The 21674-nt window shown below is 42.9% G+C and overlaps 1 protein-coding gene across 1 annotated transcript in view; it reads right to left on the bottom strand.

The window, feature by feature from the left end:
• The window catches only part of KCNIP1 (potassium voltage-gated channel interacting protein 1), an 853580-nt gene that overhangs the window by 791766 nt on the left and 40140 nt on the right, over positions 1-21674 (bottom strand). The gene's annotated exons all lie outside the window — the stretch shown is intronic.

Genomic DNA, 21674 nt, shown 5'->3' with positions numbered 1-21674 from the left:
CAGTACACAAAGATATGTGCAGAAATGTGCATGAACCCTGTCACCCTTCTGAAAAATCAAGCCATTAGCATTTACTTTATAGGATTCTAAACACTCCGCAAACAATATATGTACTTTTTAAAGGTGCAGAATTTTTGTAAAGACTAGCCTGTGGAATTATATCTCTGCTTTGGTTTAGTTTTTAAAGTAGATGCCAGGTTTACCTTTTAAAGTGCTCTCTTTCCTCCTGTATCTGACATATAATGTTAAAAAGTTAAACCAAAGAAGATAAAAATGTGTAAAGATTGTGTACTTAAAACAATCAGCAACTGGTGTGACCCCTGGTGCTGTAGAGAAGGAGTACAGTGAATTCATGTGAGCTTAAGAGATTTGTGGGAGTGGGGAGGGAGAGAGAGAGCGCGCACATCTTACAAAGACACTTAGCATCAGCAAAGAAAGGTCTAGGAACTAGAGTCCAGGCTTTTGGGACTGCTCTGATGCCTACACTAATGGCCTATTCTCTGAAAATGACTGTTGCTCTCCACTCAGTTTCCAATTCACTGCAATATACAATTGGAATCCAATGTACTCCATATGTATTGTGTTTGACTAGCTCTCTTGATATGGATAGCACAGGTAGGGTTGCAAACTTTCTAATTGCACAAAACTGAACACCCTTGCCCCACCCCTTCCACAAGGCTCTGCCTCTGCCCCACACTCACTCCTCCTCCCTCCTTCTATCACTCGGTCTCTCCCATCCTCACTTACATTGTCCGGGGTGAGGGAGGTGGTGAGGGCTCCAGCTGGGGGTGTGGGCTCTGGGGTGAGGCCAGAAATAAGGGGTTCAGGATGCAGGAGGAGGTTCAGGGCTGGGGAAGGGGGTTGTAGTGCGGGAGAGGGTACAGGGTGTGAGCTCTGGGAGGGGGCTCAGAGCTGGGGTTAGGGTGCGGAAGGGGATGCAGGCTCTGGAAGGGAGTTAGGGTGCAGGAGGGGGTTCTGACCTGGGCAGGGGGTAGGGGTGTGAGCTCCAGGAGGGGCCTCAGGGCTGGGGTGCAGGCTCTGGAAGGGAGATTAGGTTCAGGAGGGGGTTCCGACATAAAGCAGGGGGTTGGATGTGGGTAGGGGTTCTGGGAGGGAGTTAGGAGGCAGGAGAGGGTTCTGACCTGGGGCAGGGGGTTTGGGGTGCAGGCTCCGACCAGGCGGCACTTACCTCAGGCGCCTCCCAGTCTGCGGCGCAGCAGGACTAAGGCAGGCTCCCTGGGCTCCGCAGTGCTCCCGGAAGTGGACGGCCCCTAGGTGGAGGCGCAGTCAGGCGGTTCTCTGTGGTGCATGCTGCCCGCACCCACAGGCGCAGCCCCACAGCTCCCACTGGTTCCCTGCCAATGGGAGTTGTGGAGATGGCACTGGAGGGTCGGGGGTAGCACGTGGAGCTTCCCTGACCACCCCTGCACCTAGGAGCTGGACACACCGGCCGCTTTGGGGGAGCTGTGCGGAGCCAGGGCAGGCAGGGAGCCTGCCTTACTCCTGCTGCGCTGCCCACTGGACTTTTAAATGGCCCAGTCATCGGTGCTAACTGGAGCAGCCAGGGTCCCTTTTCGACTGGGCATTCCATTCAAACAGTGGATGTCTGGCAACCCTAAGCACCGGTCCTTTCATCATGTATTCTGTGAACAGATATGTCAGCATCACAAGAAAAAAAAAATAAATCAGAACTAGGCTGCAGATTTTAAGACCATCAAGCACCAGCGGAAAAAAATAACCCCACTGTCACTCAAATGTAAAGTTCCTTACTGTTTGCTGTACAAGATGCATGCTGAAACAATAAAAAAAAAATCTCCACACATTATACCCTGTTCAATATCTTTTCTGAAGTTCTTGGTAGATCAGTGACAAGAGGACACGGTCAGGAAGCAATCAGAGACCACATACAAGCCTTTCATCTCTAGGACACTGCTTCAAAACCAGACCAGCTGAATACAAGTCAGCACCATCAGCTCTTTATTCATGTTTATACCATGAGTTGGGCATCTTAGTTCAAGTCCTTGTGGACAAGTGTTCACAAAACACACCTCTGCAATTAACACCCTTGCTGGCATTCTCAGTAGGGGAAGTCAAGATGAAATGCACTTGTTTCTTACTTTTACTCCAGGTCAGGGGGATGTGGAAGATCTTTGCATTGCCTCTGCCAGACTGTACCTATTTGGTGCCTGGATGAATTCATTTTCCAGATGTTCTCCTCACCACCAGAAAATTAACATGTGAGAGATTGTTTAGTTGCATTCTCCAATTCTGGCCAGGCATTTAGGGATATTAATTTCATCATCACAATTATGCTTCTTTAATCTGTTTTAGACAAACGACAAAGAACTGTAACATGAGAAAATTCTCTCTTCCGTCATTACACCCCCATATGCACACACAGCAAGGCCTCAATAGAGGTGCTGTAACTGAAATTAGAAAGTACAAAGATGCAAGAAAACATATATAGTATCCATATCCTCACAGAGTTAGCCCAACTTTGCGTAACCTTTTCCTTTGTGCTCATCTGGAGATTAGGGTGGATGTTTGGGTTGGTTCTGATTCCATCTGAACCAGCCTACTCATCCATTCCTACTCACTATAAAATTACTAACGTGTACTAGTGGTGGACTTTCTCCAATTTACAGCCTCTCATCCATTTTCAGAATGGGCTTTTGCTTTTTAGGGTGTAGTATTTCAGATCAGATTTAAAAAATGGAAACCCGATATTCTGCCACAGAAAAACAAATTAGTTTACGGCATCATAGAAGTCTGTTCTTATTTTTAAATAATTCTGGCAAAAGTGAAATGCATGGGTTATTTTTCAAAGTTAGTATTTAATTAGAAAAATCTAGATGTTCATTTTCTTTGCCTAATAATTGTTCCACCAGCCTTGCAGTGGAAACTGGAAGTGTTATAAGACATCAACAAGTTATCTAGTTACATTATAGCTTCTGTAAGCATCTTTCTATCCTCTGCACAGCTATGATGCTGTAGCTTCTTACTCTCCAGTGAATCACAACAGTCATCTCTATGCCTTCTGCTGCAACAGCACTAGGGCTATTTGGCCTCTTACATTAGCGGCTTATTACTGCAAAGTCCACAATCACTTTAATAAAAACAGAGCTACATTTCACAGATTTTGTAGAATCCTTCCCTAAAAAATTCATAAATTACAAAGTCAGAAGGGCCAGTGTAGGGTGACCAGACAGCAAGTGTGAAAAATCAGGACAGGGGGTTGGGGGGGGGGGGTTAATAGGAGCCTATATAAGAAAAAGACCCAAAAATCGGGACTGTCCCTATAACATCGGGACATCTGGTCACCGTAGCCCAGTGTGATTATCTAGTCTGACCTCCTGTGGTTGTGGAAGCTCCTTCACTGGAGGTTTACAAAAGGAGGCTGGATAGCCATCTGCCTTGGATTGTTTAGACACAACCAATCCTGCATCTTGGGATGGGGCTAGACTAGATAACGCTTGCTGTCCCTTCTAACCCTATGATTCTATGCACAGGCCATAGAACTCCCTTGAATTAATTTCTCTTTGAACTGCAGCATATCTTTTAGGAAAACGTCCAATCTTGATTTGAAAATTGCCAGTGATGGAGAATCCACCATAAACCTTTGTAAATTGTTCCAATCACCTTCACTATTAAAAATGTGCCTTATTTCCACTCTGAATTTGTCAAGCCTCATCTTCCAACCACTTGTTATATCTTTGTCTGATGGATTCAAGAGCCCATTATCAAATATTTGTTCCTCATGTAGGTATTAGACTGTGATCAAGTCACCACTTAGCCTTTTCTCTGTTAACTGAATGGACTGAGCTCCCTGAGCCTATCATTCGAGAGCGTGTTTTCCAGTTTTTAAATCATTTTTGTGGCCCCTCTCTGAACCCTAAATTATCAACATCCTTCTTGAATTGTGGGCACCAAATCTGGACACAGTATTCTGGCAACAGTCACACCAGTGCCAAATACAGAGATAATAAGCCTCCCTACTCCTACACAATATTTCTGTGTATACCTTCGAAGATCACATTAACCCTTTTGGCCACAACATCTCACTGGGAACTCATATTCAGCTGATCATCCACCCAAGTCTTTTGTAGAGACCTCATCCTATTGGCATGGTGTACATTCTTTGTTCCTAGATGTATAACATTATATTTGGCCATTTTAAAATACCGAATCTGCTTGTGTTCAGCTTACCAAGCAATCCACACTACTTTGTATCACTGATCTCTCCACTTTATTATTTACCACTCCCACATTTTTTCCCCTCTACAAACTCTAGCAGTGGTGATTTTAGGTTTTCTTCCAGGTCACTGAGAAAAATAATAAACAGAATAAGGCCAAGAAGTAATCCCTATGGGACCCTGTTAGAGAGAGAGAGCCTTTGAATGATAATTCTGCATTTACTATTACATTGAGACCTGTCACTAAAAAGGGAAGGAAATATCCACAACAAGAATGCTCTCATGTCATCAAGCTGGTATTAGGAATTAGCCCAAAATCAATACAAGTAAGTGTGTTTTACATCACACAGTGGAGCTTGCCAACAGCTCTGAGAGACTGCACAAGCGAGCGAATTCAACCTATAAATGAGCATGAAACAATCTGTTTTGCACGTTCAAAAAACTGTTAAGGCTAAGAATGAGGTGACAGGATTAGCAAGGAGAGGACATAAAGAGGATAACCACATACAGAGGCAATCATTGCAGAACAAAGCACCACAGGGGAGGTATACAATGCATAGAAGTGGAAGGAAGAGGAAAATTTGGAATAGGCACATAATCTCATCTTAAGTTCCTGGGAGGCAGTTATGCAAGAATAAGTCAGTCATACACTAGTTAAAACTACAGATGATAAATTCTCTATCAAGGATAATTTCTAGTTTAATCATATATCTGTCATTTCAGTATTAAACTAATGCGGCAAGATAAACCATTCCATGACAGGAGCGGAAACACAATGGGAGGTATATCCAGAAAATAGCAGATTACATAGCAGGGATGGGAGAAACTTCATAATAAAAGCCAATACCAGTTGAAACCTGCTTGATTTGAGGTTTTGTTATAAATATGGGCCATGGTCACCAATTCGGTAACCAAAACTCCACATTTCAAGTTCACATGAACAGGTATTGTTTTGCATTGCTGTTTATATGATTAGCATTTGGGAAGGAGACGAGTCTCTCATGGCTTGTTACATTTCTAAAAGACACCAGGGCCTTGAAACAGAAAAGTGGATGAGTGGCAGCAAGCCCCAATATAACAATGAAGAAATTCCTTTCCCTTGATCTCAGGCAAGTCCTATGGCCTGTGCCATGCAGGAGGTCGGACTAGATTATCAGAATGGTCGTTTCTGGCTTTATAATCTATACATCTCTCAAGGAACGTGCATAGTAATGAAAAAACTACAAGCCATGGAGAAAGGCTGATAACATTGGGAGTAATGGTGTCACGGTCACAGTGCGAGCTGTGCTTCAGTTCCTCTTGAGCACTCCCCTGTGGTTCAACCACTCTTGGACTGGGTCTTTGGGAGATAGCCACCTTGTTTCCCAACTGTGTTAATGTAACAGGCCACTTTTCCCCAGGAGCCTGGTAAAGCCTCTTATTTGGGCTGAGCATATCAGCAGGTTTTTGAACAAACTTTTGGTCCAACTCTATTGTCTACACACAGCAGCACTGAAATATAGCCACTCCCAAGGTGGATAGTCTGGGAGAGACAGCTTCTCTCTCTCTCTCTCTCTCTCTCACACACACACACACACACACACACACACACACACACACACACCCCCCAACAGAAGTTGGTCTAATAAAAGAAATTACCTCACCCACCGTGTCCCACTAATATCCTGGGAACGACACAGGTACAACAACACTGCACGCAACAATGGGAGATACAGTTCAATAGCTGACACAGGACAGTGCATAACAGTGGGGGGAAGGAACACTGACCAAGGAAACACATAGTCTGAAGTTTTCCATATAGAGAAGATGGGACCTCTCTGTTTTAAGGTTTCTGAAAAAGACAGCCCCACAGAATTAATCCCTAGAAAGATTTGTTTAACAATCAATGAGCTAGCCCTGATAGAGCCAACAGTGAATAAGACACTGTGCATTGATATTTTCCATGTGCAGCCTGCTTACAAGGGCACCTCTCCTCACTGACTCTTAATGACTAGTGAATAATTCACAGTTCAGCTGGGAAAATGAATTCAAAGTGGGAAGTGCCAACTGGAAAAACCAAGATGCTGTAAGTGCCAAGAAAAGCTGCTTAGCAAAACAGCAGGTGCATAATGGCAACGACCTGAACCAATCGCATGATATATATTGATTCAGATTCATTGTTAAAAGAAAATCCCAAATGAGCTTGATTAACATGGTGGAGAGTAAGATGGGCATCTATTATTCATATGAATATCATGCGCTGACACCTGTGATATTGCTCTGCCTGACTACATAGAGTTAAATCAAAGGAAACAGTTAGGGAAAACAAGCAGGAAACAAAACTAAAAGAAATAACATACCTCTAAGAGAAAATCCCAAGAACAACAGAGGATATTAACCAGGAAAATGCCTACCTACCTGGTTCCAGCCAGGTTAACATATTTATTTTCCTAAAGCCAGAGTTTTGGGTCAAAGGGATACTAAACTGCTAAAAAACCCAGCCTAGAGAGGCAGGGGGCAAAGAAGAGTGGCGCTGAGGCTGCCAGAGACTGATAGATAGAAGCTGCCCAGTCTATTCCTCCCAGTCCAGAAGTAGGGATCCAGGACTGAGCGGAACCTACCAAACACTTGCAAAGAAAGGATAAGCTTTAGCTAAGATCCTGGTATATAGGCCTTTGTTGTTTTAATCCTTTTCTCAGCTTGTAATGTTCCTTTGGGGGAATAAACAGTAACTTTGTTGAAGGACATAAATCCACACTGTGTAGAGGTCAAGCATAGGAGTTTATTACACCCAGCGCTGGCGGAGTGTCACCTTGCTTATTAGGCTCAGAGACACTGTCAATCGATTGATTACAATGAAATATATAGATTTTCCATGGGCGGGGGAAAGTGACGGGGTAGGCAGTTCCACACTCCGGGATAGGTTTTGAAGCAAGACAAGATAGCACATTAGCCAATGGTTAAAAGGTTACATAATTTCTCCACCCATGGTCTCAAGTTAGCAAGTTAACATTTAATTAATACTTTGATAAAATGTTATTAGTATAAAATATATATGTTGAATTCCGATTTGGGGTCCATAGGAATGGAGCAACTCCTTTGATTGTCCAATAGGTACATTCCTAGGGGTTAAAGCAAAGAAACAGTGAAAGGATATGGTAATACAGATTGTCTCCTTTATGTCTTAAGGCAGGGTATTGGTCCCTGGGAAGGGAGGTGAAAGGATGCCATATCATTATACTGACATGTGCCAATTTTCATAAACTCAAGGTTGGATCTGTGGGAAGACTGTTTTCCCTTCAGGAAAATAGGGATCCTTTGTTCAATTTGAAACATTGGATGAAACATAATTATTCAGTTATTGCTTCAACATCTGGCATTTCTACTGACCAAGCATATCTTAGCAAAGGCAATGTTATCTTGTTTACCCCAGCTTTTCTCTTAGCTGATCACTATTAGCTAGGCCTCTGGTCTCCAGACCAAACTCTGGACTTTGGGTCTGAAAAAGAGCTGGCCCAATCCATATACCAGGTTGTTATATAAAATGCACATGGAATTTAACCCTTCATTTGTTAAAACTTTTTTGAGTCACATTAAATCAACCACTGGTCATAGATTCCCAAAGAGAAGTTCTCTGGCATGCACCACATACAGTTGGGCCTGTCGTGGTTAAACAGTTGGAAAATGGGAGCGCTGCAGCCCAGAGATCCAGTCCAAAAGGGGCTGGATCACAGGGTTCTACCCCTGAGAGGAGGAGGAAGCTATGCTGTCACCTGAGAGGTGCACTTGAGAAGGGGTCTAAAGCACAGCTCATCCTGTAAACATTAGAAATGCTTTTTGGATACAGAATATTTAGTACTCTACTCCATTTTAACTCAGCATACCATCCTGCAATATAGAAAAAGCAACAGTGCTGCCTTCTTTGTGGGAACCCTGGAGATACTCAGTTAGTAGGAAGCTAGCTATGAGGGGACCAGCACACTGCCAGTGGCTGCTTCTATCACAGACTTAATCTTACCAGTAGGTGTTATCTAACTGCCAGCTACTAAAAGCAGCCAGCCTAGAGGAGACTTCAGTTACCTGGAGATTACGCATAGCACAAGGCTAATGTGCATGACAACACAGTATCTTTACTCTGTTCTTGGAAACTGATGATTTTGGGGGAGGGGGAAGAGGGAGGAGGAGTAAGGGAAAGGTAAAAATTGCTGGGACCAATCTAGGGCTCTAGTCTATTTCATATCTAAATACTAAGGTCCCACAGGGCAATCTATATTATATAGAGTGCTGGGCACTCGGGATAATAGATGCAAAATCCTCAGGTTTGTTTCAGTTCCTGTCCTGAGGTTAGAAAAGAAAGAGAGAGAGAGAAAGAAAGAATTGTTTCCAGTGGCTGCCTTCATGCTTTCTGATAAAGGGGATGGACAGAAAATACCACATTTGGTATTAAAGGATGGGAATATGGTGGGTAGGGTAGTGGTGCGCTGGAGTGAGACAGACTAGACACAGAATTCACACAGGGGAATGCAGATTGATCTACAAGGGAGGCAGCTGTTCTCAGGTAGCAACCCATGATGAAGGGCACAGAGGAAGTTACCTAGAAGCTGAGGACCAGGGTACAAGATGGGCATCCAAGGACCTTCACGGCTCACTGCAATGCAAATCTATCTCCCACATGCACTCTCCCACAAGCATTTATAAACAGAGATGAACTGTATGAATGTGAGGCCTTTGAGTTGCTTGGGTTGTTGGCAGCGGGTTCGTGACGTTGCACTCCATATGATTTTATGAAAATATGCTAATGAGTGTGAATATAATGTAACTGGAATATGCTTCATGCAAAAGGTCTCTTGTAATGTATCATTACAAAGCTTATAATCTACTGAGTGTGTTCATCCTATTTGTATGAATGTATCATTCTTGTATCTGAAACTAGGAATATAAAATAGAACTCTGAGGTGCTGTTGTAGTTATGCAAAGTGTGGGCCATTAATGGTGGTTTAGAATCTTGATGGCTCCCATCAACTAGGACAACTGACAGTAGATGGCTCTGTTTACTTGCAAGCCTTCCTGTGAATCAGGCCAGGAAGAATGAAGGCTTGAGGTCTCACAGGACATGTGACCATGTCACCTGATACTGGAATCCATCTTAAACCTGGTGCTTTTTCATGTAGAAGGAGGGGTGGGGACCCAAAGAGAAAAGATTCACGCCTTGTGCCAAAGGTATACAAGGGGGTGGCATAGAACAAAGGGGGCTGCAGTCATGAGAAGTTCCCTTAGCTATCACCTGAGCTGGAACAAGGACTGTACCAGGGGAAAGGATTGGGTCCAGACTAGAAGGAAGTCTAGTAGGTGAAAGAAGCTTATTTGAACATCTCTGAGGGTGAGGTTTCATCTGTAATCAGTTTCCTACTGTATTAGGCTTAGACTTGCATGTTTTTGTTTTATTTTGCTTGGTAATTTACTTTGTTCTGTCTGTTATTACTTGGAACCACTTAAATCCTACTTTTTATATTTAATAAAATCACCTTTTGCTTATTAATTAACCCAGAGCAAGCATTAATGCCTGGGGGAGTAAACAGCTTTGCATCTTTCTCTAGCAGTGTTACAGAGGGCGGATAAGTCACTTCACCACAAACATAGCAGAAGTTATCTGCACTGTTCACACAAGTACGAGGCATCTCTGCTCACCTTGGCTAAACAGAAATGGGTCCCTTTGCAAAAATCAAACACTGACAAATAAGAGAGAATGACACTGTATGATTTCTAGAGCTGACAGAGGGCAATTTGTTCAGCAGAGTGATGTAAGCTTCGTTATGATTGCATCATCCATGATTTCTAGGAATAACATGATGCAATTCATATCATGTCTGACGCAATATCAGCTTCAGATTGCATCATTCATTGTTTTGCCTAAAAAGCAAGTACTGTCCAACCCCAGTCATAGATTTATTCATAGATCCAGTCAAAGATGTATTTTAGTCATTTCTGATTTAAATTGAGATCCCTTCCCTTTATAACTCACTTATCCTCCCCCATTCCCAGTCGTATATACTGACCCAATAGCATATCTTGAAAACTAGAGCCAATCAACAATTTTAAGCATCATTTTTGTTCTCAGTGACCCAGAATTAGTAAAGTTTGACTACATTTATTTCAGAAGCATTTTGGCTGTAGAGCAGTGTAATCAGAACTGCTAAATGCAATCAAATTTATGAGAGTTATGTGGCAGCTCTGAATGTGTTGCTTAGTCTTTAAAAAATAATTTCATACAAGTACTTTAGAAGCCCAATGAGACTGCACAAGGCACCAAAGGAATGTCTCAGAAGCAGTTGCAAGATAAATGTTTGGAAAGAAACAGATGTTGGATGAGTACATGGCTGTTTTGCTATAGCATCCCATTGTTAAAATTTATTCTTCTGTTGGAGCGATCTCTGTATAGGTAGGTCAAATATCAACCTGGATCTGTTGGAAATAATCTTGCTATAAATTTGGAATCCATTCTTGATGATATCACTGGTACCTGCATAAACATCACAGAATCAAGGGGACTGCCAGTCTTGGAGGATTGATATGACTAATATCCTCTCTAGTCACTGATTTCAGAGTAGCAGCCGTGTTAGTCTGTATCCACAAAAAGAACAGGAGTACTTGTGGCACCTTAGAGACTAACTAATTTATTTGAACATAAGCTTTCGTGGGCTACAGCCCACTTCTTCAGATGCATAGAATGGAACATATATTGAGGATATACACACACACACACACACACACACACATACAGAGAGCATGAAAAGGTGGGAGTTGTCTTACCAACTCTGAGAGGCCAATTAAGTAAGAGAAAAAACTTTTGAAGTGATAATCAAGATAGCCCAGTACAGACAGTTTGATAAGAGGTGTGAGAATACTTATATGGGGAGATAGATTCAATGTTTGTAATGGCTCAGACATTCCCAGTCTCTATTCAAGCCTAAGTTGATTGTATCTAGTTTGCATATCAATTGAAGTTCAGCAGTTTCTCATTGGAGTCTGTTTTTGAAGCTTTTCTGTTGCAAAATTGCCACCCTCAGGTCTGTTACTGAGTGTCCATTTATTCTTTTGCGTAGAGACCGTCCGGTTTGGCCAATGTACATGGCAGAGGGGCATTGCTGGCACCTGATGGCATATATCACATTGGTAGATGTGCAGGTGAACGAACCCCTGATGGCATGGCTGATGTGATTAGGTCCTATGATGATGTCACTTAAATAGATATGTGGAAAAAGTTGGCATCAGGCTTTGTTGCAAGGATAGGTTCCTGGGTCAGTGTTTTTGTTCAGTGGTGTGTAGTTGCTGGTGAGTATTCGCTTCAGGTTGGGGGGTTGTCTGTAAGTGAGGACAGGTCTGTCTCTCAAGATCTGGGAGAGTGAGGGATCATCTTTCAGGATAGGTTGTAGATCTTTGATGATGTGCTGGAGAGGTTTTAGTTGGGGGTTGAAGGTGACAGCTAGTGGGGTTCTGTTATTTTCTTTGTTGGGCCTGTCTTGTAGGAGGTGACTTCTGGGTACTCATCTGGCTTGGTTAATCTGTTTTTTTCACTTCAGCAGGTGGGTATTGTAGTTTTAAGAATGCTTGATAGAGATCTTGTAGGTGCTTGTCTCTATCTGAGGGATTGGAGCAAATGCGGTTGTATCTTAGACCTTGGCTTTAGACAATGGATCGTGTGGTGTGTCCTGGATGGAAGCTGGAGGCATGTAGGTAAGTATAGCGGTCCGTAGATTTCCGGTATAGGGTGGTATTTATGTGACCATCACTTATCAGCACAGTAGTGTTCAGGAAATGGACCGCTTGTGTGGATTGATCTAGGCTGAGGTTGATGGTGGCATGGAAATTATTGAAATCATGGTGGAATTCCTCAAGGGCTTCTTTTCTATGGGTCCAGATGATGAAGATGTCATCAATGTAGCACAAGTAGAGTAGGAGCATTAGGGGACGAGAGCTAAGGAAGCGTTGTTCTAAGTCAGCCATAAAAATGTTAGCATACTGTGGGGCCATGCAGGTACCCATAGCAGTGCCGCTGACTTGAAGGTATATATTGTCCCCAAATGTGAAATAGTTGTGGGTGAGGACAAAGTCACAAAATTCAGCCACCAGGTTAGCTGTGACATTATCGGGGATACTGTTCCTGATAGCTTGTAGTCCATCTTTGTGTGGAATAGTGGTGTAAAGGGCTTCTGCATCCATAGTGGCCAGGATGGTGTTTTCTGGAAGATCACTGATGGATTGTAGTTTCTTCAGGAAGATAGCTGGGAGTGCTGGTAGCATAGGGCCTGAGGAGAGAGTCCACATAGCCAGACAATCCTGATGTTAGGGTGCCAATGCCTGAGATGATGGGGGCACCCAGGATTTCCAGGTTTATGGATCTTGGGTAGCAAATAGAATACCCCGGTCGGGGTTCTAGGCATGAGTCTGTACAGATTTGTTCCTGTGCTTTGTCAGGGAGTTTTTTTTAGCAGACGGTGTAGTTTCTTTAGGTAATCCTCAGTGGGATCAGAGGATAATGGCCTGTAGAATGTGGTGTTAGAGAGCTGTCTAGCAGCCTCTTGGTCATATTCCAATTTATTCATGATGATGACAGCACCTCCTTTGTCAGCCTTTTTGATTATGATGTCAGAGTTGTTCCTGAGGCTTTAGATGGCGTTGTGTTCAGCATGGCTGAGGTTATGGGGCAAATGATGTTGCTTTTCCACAATTTCAGCCTTTGCCTAGTTCAGCAGTTACTATCTACTAGCTGCATGAAGTGAATCAGTGGCCTCAGTCCCATTCCTAGTGGACAGCTACTCCTTGACAATTAGCATGTATGATGGCAACCTTAGCAAAAAAGCCCAATGACTGAACAGGGACAGAGGATGAATTCCCCTCTTTTCCCATAGGTGGCATCTCCATGACAAGGTTGAAGCACATTGGTGGGACAGGATTAAGAAGCTAGGCTATTGCATATTGAAAGAAGATCTCAGCACTCAGCAGTGCTTAAGAAGGCTTGTAGCACTATATAAAGATGTCATGCTTTTTTTTCCTAAATAAACATGCTGGCTTGATGGATACACACATAGTGAGCATGCATTAAACGAATTACGGGTCTTTTTTGGAGCTGCAACCCAGCAACTAACCTCTCTCACTTTTGCCTTTTATGTAATTTTGAAATATTTTGCAGCCTGGTATTCAGAGCTGCCCTCTTAACCCACCACGAACACTACAGGCAAATCCTCTCTCCTTCCCCTGGGCCTAGGGTTGCCAATCCTCCTGGAATTTCTAGGAATTAAAAGATTAATCTTTAATTAAAGATTACGTTATGTGATGAAACCTCCCAGAATACGTCCAACAAAACTTGGCAACCCTACCTGGGCCTGATGCGAACCACAAAGGTAGCAGAACCAGTGCACTTCTGCAGAAGTTGCAGGTGCCACATATGCAAAGCAAAGATCTTCAGAGGTTCCCAGAGTGCCTTGGGAAGCCATGCTCAGAATGTAGGGCAGAGATGAGCCAGGGTGAGAAAGAGGATCCACTGGCCACTGTGATAGCAGTTGCACAAAGTCTAGGAATAAAGAGTCCTTCCCCCCAGCCTCTGCATAACTCCACCCCACTGTGCCAGACCTGATTTCTTGGGCTGGCATAGGGAAGAGGATTTAGCTTTATAGCTTGTTTTTTTTTTTTTTTTTAGTATTATGCAGATGTAGATTTACCAGACAGATTGTAACAACTCCATTGAAACCACAATGAGAAAATCTGGACTAAGGGAACCATTAAAAATACAGAGTGCTGATCCAAAAACATGTTCAAAAGCCTTTTTAAAACAAGTGTAATACAAAAACTGTCAAGTTTATCCCTATTTAAAAGATACCAGATGGGCCAAGAATGCTGCATATTGTGCCACCAAAGGGTAATTTTGCAGAATGTAGTTGGTTGTGAGTTATACACACAGAAGCGCCTAAATAATCTATCAGCAGAACTTAATTATATTAACGCAACAAAGGGAGAATCAGCCAGGGTTTATTTTGTTCTTTTTCCCTGTTGCTGTTGTGTATGCGTCTAGGCTGTGAACTTGTTTATAAAAAGTTACAGCACAGAACAATTAGGAGGCCGTTATAAATCACTCAGCATTGAGGCATACAAAGGAAAGGCTGTCAGAATCTGAACTACAGCAGTGGATATAAAGCTAAAATATACCCTAGTGGTATTACTCCTCTTACTTTCTAGATTTCTCCCCTGTGAATTTCTCTCCTCCTCCTCTCTTGCAATTCCTTCCCTGGCAAACATGGTGTCTTACTAAGTTCAAACCTCCAGTCCATCTTCAACCTCATTTAAAGCTTATTATGATACATTTGTAGACTGTTTCACCTGCATGAAATATAAATGCCAGCTGAATATCAAAGAGCAGCTGAACAAAGTGATAAAGATATGCCTTAGCATCTGTCATTTCTTGCAGGCCAAAGAGGGACAGTGGGTGCCAGTTTAATGAAATTAAATGTGTGTTCTTTCAAAATAAAAGTAGTAAAATAAGCCAAGATAATTAGTTAATAAAGCTGAGATATGGAATCCCAGCGTAGGAAACACACAGTGGATGCTGACAGAAACAGATTAAGGGAGCCAGGAGGTAGAGGAAAGGTCAGACAGTGTCAGAAGGATTTTCAGTTCAAATCTTAGATAATCCATCCTCGCACTGTGTCATAACTATAAAGGGAAGGGTAACAGCCCTCCTGTGTACAATACTATAAAATCCCTCCTGGCCAGAGATTCCAAAATCCTTTTACCTGTAAAGGGATAAGAAGCTCAGGTAACCTGGCTGACACCTGACCCAAAGGACCAATAAGGGGACAAGATACTGTCAAATCTTGGTGGGGGGAAGGCTTTTGTTTGTGCTCTTTGTTTTGGGGGGAGTTCGCTCTTGGGACTAAGAGGGACCAGACATCAATCCAGGCTCTCCAAATCTTTCTGAACAAGTCTCTCATATTTCAAACTTGTAAGTACAGCCAGGCAAGGCGTGTTAGTTTTATCTTTGTTTTCTCAACTTGTAAATGTACCTTTTGCTAGGGTGTTTACCTCTGTTTGCTGTAACTTTGAACCTAAGGCTAGAGGAGGTTCCTCTGGGCTCTTTAAGTTTGATTACCCTGTAAAGTTATTTTCCATCCTGATTTTACAGAGATGATTTTTACCTTTTTCTTTAATTAAAAGCCTTCTTTTTAAGAACCTGATTGATTTTTCCTTGTTTTAAGATCCAAGGGGGTTGGATCTGGATCCATCAGGAGTTGGTAGAAGAGTCTCTCAAGGCTACCCAGGGAAGGGAGTTAGCCCATTTGGGAGTGGTGGCAGCGGACCAGATCTAAGCTGGTAGTTAAGATTAGAAGTTTTCATGCAGGCCCCCACATCCTAAAGTTCAGAGTGGGGAAGGAGCCTTGACACACTGTAACCTCAGTTCAGGCACTTGACCTCCTGGCGAGTTAGACACCCCAGCTGAAAAACTGAGTAAAGGATGAGAACTCAGAGGCTCCTCCTGAGCAGAGCTTTCAGGAACAAATAATTGATTAAGTGGGCTCTGCCTTTGTCTCCACTTCCCAGGAACAGTGGAATGCACAATGCAAAGCAAAATACACTCCAGCCTGAGGAAAGGGCTGACTGGCATTATCCTTTGTGAGGCAGCATGGCCCAGTGGACAAGGCACTGTATAGGACTCTATCCCTAACCTGCTGGGTGCCCTTGGGCAAATACCTTCCCCTCTCTACCTCTGTTCCCTCTCCCACCCTTCACGTGTCTTGTTATTTAGATTTCATGCTCGCCCAGGGCAGGGACTGTCCTGCACTGGGAGTCTGTACAGTACCTAGCACAGTGGGTCTTGATTTTGGTTAAGAGGCCTCTAGATGCTACTGTAATTTCACATTTACATGACACCTTTCCACCACAAAGTGCTTCACAAACTATAGGCCCAGTCCTGCAAGGTGCTGAGTACCTCCAGGAGGGGGCTGAACTTCCGTTGTCATCAGTGTGTACCAAAGGTCCAAAGAACTAAACAGGATAGAACCCTCTGTACAGTACATTCAAAAATGTTGAGATGGAGACTGGTGGCCAGGGTATCATGGTGGGGAAAAAGGGGGCAGTTGAGGGCAGATGCCAGAGCAATTTCCTATGTCCATGGAAAAGGACATGGAAACCCTTACAAACAAATAGAATTCCCATTTTTTAATTCTTGTGCAAACATACAAACAGTGCAAATGACAGCTGATCTCAGAACGGCTGAATCAGTGCTGTTAGAATATGAGTATGTGATCTACACATTTGCAAACTGATGCTCAGGACAGAGAACCTTCCCTTTGGCTGCATTTGCTAAGATTGCTGGCCCATGAAACTTTACAATATTACTGCTTGAGGAAAACTTATTTTAGTGTACGTACAAGTTTATCTGTAATAATTGCCCAGTACACCATTCTGCTCCTGTCAGGGTCTGTCCTGCAAAGCTGGATTAACTCTGCACCAAGAAGTCTTTCCCAGCACCATGCTGCCAGCAAGTCTAAGGAAAATCTCACTTAGCATTAAAATAGCAATTTGTAGACGCTGGTTCTGTAGTCATAAAACTGCCAATCCAAGGGGCACTTGCACATTTGTTGCATAAATACAGCTCAGGATGTGTGCTCAAGCCTGCATTTTAATTACAGGCCATTTTAACATCAACGTAGAGAGAGCTGGAGTCCTACTGAGACAAAGCATATTAGAGAGTGGTTCTGCCATTGGAGACAGATGGGAAATTAATTCTCTGCCCTTATGGTTCTGAAGTGATCCAAATATAAAATGGTGCAATGCTGTCTGCAAACATCCTGAAACAACAGTGCCGAGAGGCATCAATACCCCCACTTTTCTCAGTATTAACGCTGAAACCCAGTGACAGCAATCAAAAAAAAAAATTAACAGCGTCAACTGTTTCATTGCTGAATTTCAGAAGCAGCATCACATTATCTGTTGTATTTACCCACTGTCGATAGATGTAGTGGCAGATACAGGGCAGGAGTGCTGGAGGGCAGTTCATTTCTGTCAAGGGTTGCTGAGGTGGGAGTCAAGGGATTCAAACCACCCCCATCACTAATTCAAAATCACCACCACATCTGCCTACTCAGTGCCAAAACCATTGTGTGTTTCTTGGGCTCCAAAACACAAAACCACCCTCCAGGGCTTCCTAGGTATCAAAACCTCCATTGTTCCCTAGCCAGCTGTCAAACGCAGCTTCTTGCTCCTCTGTACCCAAACATGCCCACAATCTAGTTAGAAATACAAAAATATGTAGCCCACTAAAAGCTAAACACAAGGGAGACTTTACTGAATGTACTGAGCTGGTATGGGGGAAACACCTCGTGGGATGGGGTTTTACAGGCGGTGGGAGAGTTGAGGAATACCAACGATAATTCCCTGGTTCTTCTCTCATAATTCAGATATAAGGAGACACACAGGACATGGGGCTTTGCCTATGGATTCTTATATAATAAGAATGGATATAAGAATGGGCATAAATATAAGGACATTACACTATGATGGTCTATGCTGTCTTTGGGCTTGGAAGCAACAGCTATTGTCATTTGCAAGCCGTAGAGCAGCAGATAAATGATATAGGATTTCTGGGCCTAAGAAGCTTTCTTTAAAACAATTAAACTTTATTTTTTAAAAGACGACAAAATTTAACAAAAACTTCTGGGTTAAGAAATATTCCCCCAGCTGGTCAAACTTTAAAGCTAATGGGCACACATTTCAAGCCCCAGATTATGAAAAGCAATGCATATATGTGTTTTTTCCAAAAATGAGAGGAGTTCAGAATCTTTAGAGCATTAGTCTAACTTGTGGTGTAAGATATTGGACATGTCAAAAAAAGGAAGGCTCTCACAGCTATTCAGTAGAGAAGGTGCAGTGAGCTGGTGTTCTCAGTGTGTACACATCCCAAAAGGTAGTGTCACCCTGTTGGCTGTCTTAGCAGAGAGGACAAGGACTGATCTCACCTTGTACCCAGAAGGTTGACCACACACTCTCCCCCGCGTCCAGATCAGAGTTCAGGAAGAGTACTGGGAGATGAGTATCAGAGGGGTAGCCGTCTTAAGCTACATTCAGTTTCTAGTAATAGCTTCTGAGCTATTCAGGGCAGGAACATGGATCTTCCTTGATGTGTGGACAGTGCTTAGCACACGGTGGTGCTACCATAATACAAATAATAAATAGCAGTAACTTCTGTATTAACATTCAACTAAAATTTAAGACCACATTGTAAGTGCCAAAACCACCAAAATTAAAGCCCTCCTGTATGATGTTCAGTCTCATCCTAGGCAATTATTTGCTCAGCTTGAGCGGAAGGTGTGTTGTACACAGTCAAAACCCACCACTAAAGAAAGCAGTTCAGTAGCCAGAACCTTGGCCTACTGGTTGAGATTGGTGACTCTGCCAAGGACCACGTTCACTAATGGACTTCAGTATAAAGTCAACATCTTGGCCCCAGTACAAAAGGCTTACTGCACACATAAATCATGATGGCAAGAAGCATAAGACACAAATCACACAAGCAATCGGGGCTTAAATTTTTCATAGTGACTAATGGTTTGGGGTCCTCAGTTGAAGACACGTAAGGGGTCTGATATTTAGAAAGTATGCTCTAAAAATCAGCTGTCCCAAAAGCGAAGTATCCAATAAATGAGGTATTCAAAGCTACTGGTCACTTCTGAAACTCATCAGGCTTACATTTTCAGAAGTGACCAGTAGCTTTGAATACCTCATTTATTGGATACTTCGCTTTAAACTCTCAAACAGCTGCTCTGGAAAGCTTGCTGCATATGCCAAAAAGCAAAGTCCAGCGCACTGGATGGATCATTCATTTTGCTGACAGGAAGATTTTTTCCCCCAAAATTTTAAGTAAAATGCCAAAAGTGCAGTTCCAGGGTATGATTAACAACGTGATTCTTCGGTTATTTTACACAAATCAGCACTGATTATCTTTGCACTCAGAAGAATGTATCTACATAGAAATGCAGCAAATCATCCCTCAAGACATTTGAGTTCCTCATTCAATGATGGTAGCGAATATTTTATGTGGCTTTAAAATGTCAAGAATATAAAAGGAGGCAGCATGACAAGAGGAAATTAAATTCAAAGCATCTAGTTGATAGCACTTCCTGATCTCAAATCTAAACAAAGTATTCATTTACAGTAATGGACTTATGAATACAGCAATAAAACTGTATGTCCAGGGACAGCAGCAAAATGAATGTAAGGCAAGAGAAATAGATGTAAGGTGCAATCCTGTGTTTGCTGCACTTCCTTACACGTCTCTGTCACCCTCTCTTTCCAGCACCACCTCACTCTGCCAAGGGCAGGTCTACACTACAGGGTTAAGTCGACCTAAGTTACGCAACTCCAGCTATGTGAATAATGTAGCTGGAGTTGACATAGCTTAGGTCAACTTATTGCAGTACCTACACTGTGCTGGGTCGATGGGAGAAACTCTCCCATTGACTTCTCGCTTCTCATTCCGGTGGAGTGAGAGAGTCAGGGGAGAGCAATCTGTGGTCGATTTAGACCCGCTAAATCAACCTCCCATGGATCGATCACCGCCGTGTTGATCCACGGTAAGATATACCCTTAGAGAGAGACATGGCATCTGTCAGCACCAGCCACAATACTGAACTAGTGGGTTAGGATTCCAGTCAGCTACCAAGGTGAAACTGAGAACAACGAAACCTGGTTGCTCATTCCTTGGTTTCCCAACTGCCTCTTTCAGGACTAAATTGTCCTTCCCCTTACAAACAGGGCTAATTAAGGGCTGATGTGTCAGATTCAACTTGAGACCATGTCAGCCTCTCTCACCACTGCAGATATAAACAAGGCTCTTAGAATCCACCCATGGAGGGGGGGCCATGCTCTTGCCTCATTTAGGAGGAAGATTGTCAGAGAACCAGCAAACATTAAAAACAAAAGCCTGACAATTTACTTGGCTGACAGTGGTGCCGTTTAAAACAAAATCCACCATATGCTCCATCTAGCTAGCAACAAACAGCGAATGGAGAAAATAGAGTCTACAAGGAAGATCAAAAGCCATACGAGTTAAATTCACGACAAGCATAGAACTGCGACACTGCTGAACAATATATTGTGAAGTGTCTGTAAAGCACCAAAAGAAGAAACAAAGGCATGTCAGTAATGTGCAGATGTACTGTTGGAGCTCTTCCTTTAATCCCTCTAAGCACTCTTGTATAACTATAGCAGAACAAATGAAAAAATATGCTCCTGTGAAGTGCTCTTATGGTAACTCCTGCCAATTTACTTTCCATGCCGTGAACACCAAGCCGTTGGCTACAACTCCAAAATACTGCATGTCCATCAACTCCAGACTAGCCTGGCTGACCTATAGGGAGCACCACACTCAGTCCCTGCTGAAGTACTGGTAACAGACAATCTGTGACAGCTACCAAAAATGTTACTAGCATTGATATAGCAAATGTATCCACAATTAATAATCAGGGGTTGAGGAGGAATGTGCCATGAACTGCAGAGAGAAAACAGGAATAGTCTGATAAGGAAAAGCAATTCACATTCATTTCCCTGTGCGCGCGCACACACACACACATACACACACAGCCTAATATAATGATGATGTCCTTATGCCTGACTGGCACCTCCGGGTGGTATCAGAATACAAACAATAAGGAAAGTTGGAGAGTAGTCCTGAGAAAAACTCAATGGAAAACTCACCAATGAAGCTTCCACCTCCTATTGGAGGCAGGAGAGAAGGCCATTTTGCCATCTTTTAGATATGACCACCAGCATCAGAGCTGGATCAAGTTTTGCTTGTGATCACTTGCTATTCCACAATATTTCACATTTTGAGATACAATTTCAGGGTAAAGACCTAAAGCCTAGTTGGGCTTTCTCCTGGATTATTTCATTTGTGTTTGTTGTGAAAAGAATTCATCCCTCATAATATTTATTTTACTGATCAGTTAATCGAATGCTGCCCACAGTTATGCTTCACGTTTGCCTTTATATATTCCCTATCTTAGCATTGAATAAATCAGGCATTTGTATGTGTCATTAGAAATTGACATGTTTGTTAAATGAAACTTTATAAGACATTTATACACCAATGTGAGAAGCCTAGGTAATAAAATGGAGGAATTGGAGCTCTTGGTCCGAGAATTGAAACCGGATATCGTAGGAATAACTGAAATGTGGTGGAATGACAGTCACGACTGGAACACAGATATGGAAGGGTATGCGCTGTTTAGGAGAGACCGGGACAAAGGTAAAGGTGGGGGGGGTGGCATTGTATGTCAATAGTGAAATAAGCTGTAAAGAAATAATAGTGGATGGAATAGATAACACAGAGTCCGTCTGGGCGATACTCACACTGGGTAAAAGGACTACTAGAGCCTCTCCGGGGATAGTGCTTGGGGTGTGCTATAGACCGCCTGGATCGACCCAGGATATGGATAAGGAACTATTTAATGT

This window comes from Trachemys scripta, chromosome 8 (genome assembly GCF_013100865.1).
Source record: "Trachemys scripta elegans isolate TJP31775 chromosome 8, CAS_Tse_1.0, whole genome shotgun sequence".
NCBI classification, from domain to species: domain Eukaryota; kingdom Metazoa; phylum Chordata; order Testudines; family Emydidae; genus Trachemys; species Trachemys scripta.
The sequence above is the reverse complement of the archived record's forward strand: the minus strand, read 5'-3'. Positions and strand labels throughout refer to the sequence as shown.